The 7,681-nt window shown below is 42.7% G+C and overlaps 1 long non-coding RNA gene across 1 annotated transcript; it reads left to right on the forward strand.

The window, feature by feature from the left end:
* The first annotated feature begins 664 nt into the window (after positions 1 to 664).
* Positions 665 to 3,787, forward strand: LOC144101016 (uncharacterized). The gene is made up of 3 exons (XR_013307914.1): positions 665 to 733; positions 2,003 to 2,140; positions 2,264 to 3,787. It is a non-coding gene; the product is annotated as an uncharacterized LOC144101016 (long non-coding RNA).
* Positions 3,788 to 7,681: the final 3,894 nt, after the last annotated feature.

Here is a 7,681-nt window from a genome sequence, read left to right on the forward strand (position 1 = left end):
GGAGCCAGTGGGCGGAAGTTTCCGCCAATCCGAATTCCGTCCCCGGCACAGATTCGACTCCACGCAGCGTAAAAGAAAGGTCTGACCTACTTCTGGCTTTATTAGAAACGCATGATTACCTCAATCGGAGACGACAAGTAGCAAACAAAGCTGTCACAATAATCTTGATGAACGAGTATCAATGCAAGAGCAGAGTAAGATACATGTGATGCTTGTCTCTTTGCGAACTAGGTCAGCCACAGAAGACCAGTACACCTTGGGGCAAAGACTTCTTCAGGAAGTCGCTGACATTGCGCGTGAGGCAAAATATAAGATAAAAAACGTGTGGCGCAAAAGTGCCAGGAAGTCAGCGCAGTGCGACGTCCAGTGGAAAGATCGCGACCAGCAAGCTTTAGGGTGCCTGGATGCAGCGCACCAAGCTCGCGTGACCAGCGACAGCGAGGTGTCGCGGCGGAAAGGGTGACCGAGGCGATAGACGCATACTGTAGAGAAACATGCTTACGTAAAGAGCGGACACTCAAGCCGTTTCGCAGCCGAGCAAAAAAGGGTCTGGCCACCCGCCAGGCGGCCTATGTTTGCTTCTACTATACTTCAAAGGTCGACAGCTTATCACACGTCCACCGGGTTGCATCCAAGCGTTCCACTTCCACATGAAAGTTGCGGCTCCGCCGGTCATGTGCCGCCGGCTACGCCCACCTGACCGCGCTTTTCAACGCGTCGCCTCGTTTTTCCGGTAAGTTGTTTCCTTTTGCCTGCAGGATTAATTTTGATTTTCCTTGAGCTAATAACATTGTAGCAAGTCGTTTGTATGCTGCGTGAACGTATCTTGCAAGTGTAGCATATAATATCAGCCGTGAACCATCCGTTTGTGCTTGTACTGTCTTTTCCGGAGGAGCATTACGCATCGAATGCGTAATTTTCCAAAAGTCACTCGCAACACGTTCGGTTTAAAACATACAATTTATCGATGGCTCACCCGCATCGTAACACACGCCTTTTATATGGCGTGGGTGGTACTGTGTAAAGCACATTTGAAATCGAACACGTGAAAATGCCTGTCACACGGGAAGCGCGCAGTTTTGATCGTGATCGGTCAGATTCTAATCGGGCCTCAATATGCCCCGATTGCGCCTGAGCCGCGTTTAGGAATAGTTGACTGTCATCGTAGCATCAAACTCGAGCTTCCCAATTGTGTTCTAAACCTACTTGTGCTTTTTAGGCATCATAGAGTGCTAGGAAGCGAACAGGCAAAGAGAGAAGCCTACAATATAAACAAAAAATGTTGTGTTAGACTGCTTTACAACAAATGCTAATACGTTTTATTCAGGCATAATTTCTCACATCTGTGTCAATACCGTCGACATGATGTGTTCCAGAGAATTTCAGGTGATCTGCATTGATAGGTACGTTTTTTAGCCATAATATCAAAGTAAATATTTTTCCCGGAACAAGTAACATAGCAGGAATTTTTCTGCCAACTTGGCAAATTTTGTTGGGTATCTCAGACCTACATAGAGACATCTGTTGTGCTACGGCTGTTCTTACTCCCGATCCTTGGACCGCTATATCAGCGACCATTTCCCATCGCGATTGAAAGTCGGATCCCCGTCGAGGGCTCAATCACAATGCAAAGTGCCCACGTGAAAGGGTATAAAAAATCGTTGAGGGTACTGCAATCTACGCAATCATTACGACAGTGTGCGACCACTGTAAAGTGAAAGCTTATCACTGATCCGTACCGCATATAGGTACGGTCTGGATGAAAACCAGAGACAACCACTAGCAACTGTCACTACTTTATAGATAAAAAATCAGTTAACTTCAGCTCGCTTAAACAAGGGATTAAAGCTAGTTATACAGACTTTTTCATGAACGATATGTTAACATGCTTGCCTGAAAATATGTTATAAATAACTGTCATCAGCTAGTTTATTTTTTTCTGTTTTTTTTTTCCTGCGATATATTTCTCTTTGCCGTTTGATGACTGCAATTATTTTTACAGTGCGTACACAAGCCGACACTAATATGCCACGGAGTGGATTAAATTACGGAAGCTACTGCTGCATTTCATGGTGTGGGAATAACGGGCGAAAAAAAGGCAGCCAGACACGAAGTTTTTCCGCATTCATCGTGACAGCAGGTGATTGACGCCTTTTGTGTGTACTTTAAATAAAATATAAGTCATTGCTGCCAATCTCTTGTTTGTACCGGCTACTCTGCGCGTGTTTTTTTTTTGGTCAGCTAGTGAAGTGAATAATTACAGGTTATACTGCGCCATTATTGTTTCTGGACGACGGCTTGGATCGAGTATGCCAAGAGGGGCGGCCTGTTAGAAAAGTCGCCGACCCAGCTGTACGCCATGCACCGCATCTGCGGGGATCATTTCACCGCAGATGACTTCATGGACCCCGCGATGGCTTCGCTGAAGAAGAAAGACGGCTATTCCTACTGTTCAGCCTACAGGGTACTGTGGTTGTCAGCTCGCTCAAGGTTTATTTTTTTGCGTGATTGTCTACATCTTAACCAAAAAATCGCAATATTCTCCATTTACGAAGAGTGCAATCTTAATTTGATGTAGTGAATTTGTTGTGCTTGTATTTCTTAACAGGCTGTTAACCTATCGCTCAAATCTGCGGATGTCCGGAAATCGAGCGCTCTGTTCGTGCCTTTTTAACCCCTTAGTTGTGTCTAGCTGTTGACAACTCCTGTTTTGTTGTTCGCACGTGTGATGTTTTAGATGACAAACCCACAGAGCGTATGTGCAATATTTTGTGTACGTGACATGGCGCCACCGGGCTTACGATAAGTTCTTTCTCGTTGCTCTTTTGTATAATAATGTATTTTTTAAAATGTGTGTAATCCAGTATTTTTTTCTGCACAGTTCAAATTGGAAACAAGAAAAAATAACCTCCTTTTGTGAAACCACTCCCTTTTATGTCTGCAACTGAAAGAGGCGGCTCGATGACAGCACAAAGTTCAAGTAAGAGCAGCTCTGATTGCATTATTCCAACCTGCATGAACTAATTCAGCTTGCGTAGGTTCTTCGAGAGGCTTGGTGGTATTTCCAGCAAAAGTCAGCGATCCTGCGCGGTCCCAGAGTTTTATTACGTCTATATGGAAGGCATGCTTAGAAATGAATTATTAAATCCCTTGTACTCCACTTAAACGATGTAGTTGAATATTTTATTAGCCATAGGTAAATTGGAATGGAAAGCATCGCTATCGCAACCCAAACCCAAAACTGAAACAACTCAAGCACGGTCCTAGAATCTCGGAGGACGAAATTAGCGGTCTCACCACCCGCTCGGGGCGCTGGCGGCAGTGTAATAGCTCCGCCGCAGGACCCCACGGGAGTGTCCGCTCTTTACGTATGTTCTTCTATGCGCATACGCTGTTAACGCCGCAAGTGATTGCCTGACATGGCAAGGGAAATGAATGTTCCGTTTCTGTTTTTTTTTTCTTTGGCTTGCTTTGTAACCGTGAGTTTAGATCTGGTATTTATAATATAAAGCACTTCCTACGACTACGTCGATTACCTCTGTATGGACTACCTGTAGTTAAGGGTATATCTGGCGTATTGCTGCCAGCCTACTGTTGACTATATTGAGCAGTGTAATATCTCCTAAAAATTTCAATTCGGCACATTCATTGTAACTTGTGATAGTGGCAGATTTGTAATTGTTCCCCACATACCTGCCGTAATGGGTCATAAATAAAGCATTAAAACCAATTCGCATGTTGTTCTGAACTACTAAGCTTTAGATGTGTGTATTTAGCATTACCTGACATGGTAGAATCAAGTACAGTAGCAAAGAATGAATAGCTAGCTGCTGCCCTAGGTATCAGTCATTCAGTCAGTGAGTTTTTGTTTGCAGGAAAATCACATCATCCTGCGGGTGGCAGACACTAAAGGCATGGTTGCCCGTTGAGGTCTCTGCCCCCGTAACAAAAGGAGCAGCCTACAGCAGTACAGCAGAGATCTAGTACAACAAAGAGAAACTGCGTTACAGATAGTACACGCATACATCCTATAAAACACGGCTGTACTTGAGCACTATGGAGAGTTTTTTTTTAATCACATTGAAGATTCGCTCAAATATCACAAAAACACGTAAAAAGAAGTCAACAATTGAAATGAAATTTACATTTATCATTGTTACTTAATTATCTGAACGGAAAACAAAATTGCCCGCAGTTCACGTTCGAACGTTTTTCTTGGTAGGCAGAAATAAAAACTAGAAGCTTAGTTATTTAACATGTCTCTTAACTGGTATTCCAGATCTTGCTTTCCATAGTTTGTTCTTACTTTTTTATTTCTGCGTTTGGGGTTACGAATGTCATATTGAGTCAAAGCAGGTGTCTAAACACTGTGGAGTTTCTTTTTATATATTCGCTGCGCAAGTATCCTTAAATAGACTTTACTTGCCGATAATACATAAAATCTCGGAAAAGGGGTTGCGTCGACAACAATCTAATAGGGCCGATGTGGTTCACAAAAATTCGGAGGACACGTTTTTGTGGCAGTTGTAGCCTACCATTGTTTCCTTTTGTCGTTCCCCAGACCAGAATGCCATACAGAAGTTTAGAACAGAACAAGGTGTAATATAGCGATTGCTTTAGCGAAAGAGGTAGAAGAGAAGCTATTTTTCTAATACGTCCAACAGACTTCGCGAGTTCGGAGAGCAGATGATCAACATGAGGTGTCCAAGACAACTCTTCACAAAACCATACCCCAAGGAACTTTTGCACGCTTTCTTGTTCTAAGATGTGTCATCTTTACTGTAAGTTAATCATTTTTGTGCCTATTGATTGCCTTAAATATCATGTACTTCGTTTTTACTGCATTCAAATGAAGTTTGTTGTGTTACAACCATGTGGATAAATTATTTAAATACAGACTGGCCGACTGTTCAGTGTCATGCAGTGTTCAACCTGTAAAGAATAAACAAGTGTCGTCTGCAAACATGGTTATTGTGGGGGTTCTTTGTAGTTCCGTAATGTCATTCACATACAAAAGGAAAAGTAACGAGCCTAATATCGAACCTTGCGAGACACCTAGTTTAATGTCAAGTTCTTCTGAAGAAGTACAGTCTGTTTTAACGAACTGACGCCGAAACGATAAGAAGCTCTTGATAAGGTCAAATGTGATGCCTCAAATTCCATAGCAATCTAACTTTATAGCTAAGATTTCATGCTCAACGGAATCAAAAGCTTTTCGTAGATCGAAAAATCATCCTAAGGTGAAGAGCTGATATTCAAAATTTCTGGTTATTTGCTGCTTGACGGCAAAAAGAGCGTCCTGAGTTGTGTTATTTTTATGAAAACCATACTGCGAGGCTGGTATTATACGATACTTGGTTAGATATTTTGGCAGCTGGTTATTTATTAATCATTCTTAAATCTTTGAAAACACCGGTAGCCCTGAGATTGGCCGGTAATTCATAATATCGTCCATTCTACCTCCTTTGTGTATAGAATAACTTTGCCCAGCTTAAGTTTATCCGGGAAGACTCCAGTAGAAAACGTGAGATTGATTAGATAGGCTAGGACAGGGCTGATTGTTAATGACACTCGCTTTACATGTTCAACTTTATTTTAATCATACCCACTTACGACATTATTTTAAGTGTATTATAAAACCATTGATTTCTCTTTTGGTGACAGCTTTCAAAACGAATGAATTGACTCGACGAGAAGGCCAGTAATTCTCACTTTGTTGAACAGACGGCTGCGGCATGGCTGCAATAACGAAATATTAGTTAATTTCATCTGCTAGCATCTTGCCTACTATGAAGTGATGGATTACTATTTGGTGAGCCTTAACCAGTTATGGGTTTGTGCCAGTAAAGTAAATTACCTGCCTCCAGATCTTTGCCGGACACGTTTTTATCCTGGCAAACACTGTTTCACAGTGTGTTGAAGAACTGCAGATTGGGCTAGTTGGTGATGCATAGTGGTGGTTCAACAGCGCAAAAGCAAGCGAAGACCAAGTAGGAGACGAGACACACAAACCAGCGCTGAACTTACAACTGATTTTTTTATTGGGCAGAAGCACGTCATATATACATTCACGGAAAAACAGCGCACATGCGCAATGTCAACAAGACACCTAGTGATAGTACCTAGTAAACACCACTTTAAAAGCACGTGAGCATCCGCAGGACCGCTACCCACTATGTAGCATATTGATTTCACGAGGCGATAATGAAACAGATGGCGTAATCACGCATCCTTCACTTTTTCTGATTATATGGAATGCCTCATCTACTTCTCGAGTGCGCTGGTCAGGATGAGCGAACAGGACATCAGTATCATTAAAAAACGGCATGCATTTGCAAGCGAAACAATGTTTAGCTTGGTTGGTTTCTTTCTTCGTTAAGGAATTAGCGCGCTCTATGAACCGCACGTTAACGCAGCGGTCAGTCTGTCCTATATATGTAAGGCCACAGGACAGGGGAATTTGATACACTACGCCCGTCTTGCAGGAAACATATCTATTTTCATATTTTATGCTGCAAGCATTTCTTCTGCGCCCTTCATGCCTTCTTTCAACCGCCGCCCCCGCTCTTTCTAGCTTGTTAGGTGTAGAGAAGAGAACCTTTACCCCATGCTTGCTCCCCACTCTTTTAATCCGGTGCGACCGCTTGTGGACATATGACATAACCACTACCATTCTTCTACCTTTATTCTCCCGCATGTTATTGTTTCATAATATGCAAGTTTGGCTTTCTTGAAATCAGCGTTTTTTTTTTTTGAAGCTTGGAAAAATCCAACTTGGCACAAATAAATTCACACAGACTAAAAAAAGAGACAAGGACACAGCGGATAGGCGCAAACTTTCAACTGTTATTGCAGAAGCAAAACCACATATATATGTAGCCACAGGAAACGCCCATTTTTTTCAACCCACGTTCCTTATCACAGCCGTAACTTATCACCTCGCATTATCAGTTTTGCACAGAAAATCGTACTCCGCCGCATACAAATGGAGAGAAGAATCACTCAGACACAGAGCTGCCTTTTTTCTGTGAAAGGCTTATTATAAAAGCCTCGCCTGTTTAATCTTGCTCCTGCCCAGAATGCTTGCCTTTTCCAGTCGAGGTTTACACTTGCACGTGTTAACATGGCTGACCAAATTGCCATATTTATCTTTATCTTTTTCAGCCTTTTGCAATGTTCCCCGAGGCATTTGTTGATGCACCTACCCGTTTGCCCTATACAGGACATTCCACAGGTCAGGGGTATCTCGTACACCACTCCTTCAATGCAGCGGTTGAAGGTACGCTGATATTTTATACTGCACCAAGGGCACTCATTGCTCCAAATCCGGAGAATAACTTTGTTCAACTTGTTTGGGGGCTGAAAAAACTAGCGGTACCTTGTGTCTCTTAGCCACCTTCTTCAGATTGTGTGACACTTTGGGCACATAAGGCATCATAACATCAGGTTTTACCGCAGGGCCCTTTTCATCGGGATTATTTGGACTCCTGCAGTGTTTTGTTTTTGGTAGAGGGTTTCAGTAACTACAGACAACACCACCGAGGGGAAGCTAGCAGCCAAAAGGCAGCCAATTTGATTTTTTAAGCTATCGTGCATTTGGTGCGGACAGGACTTTGAAAGCGAGGACTCACTGCATAAAGAGGCGATGGCGCGCTTCACAATTTTTTAATGCGCCGTATTG

Source organism: Amblyomma americanum, chromosome 1 (assembly GCF_052857255.1).
Source record: "Amblyomma americanum isolate KBUSLIRL-KWMA chromosome 1, ASM5285725v1, whole genome shotgun sequence".
Taxonomy (NCBI): Eukaryota; Metazoa; Arthropoda; class Arachnida; order Ixodida; family Ixodidae; genus Amblyomma; species Amblyomma americanum.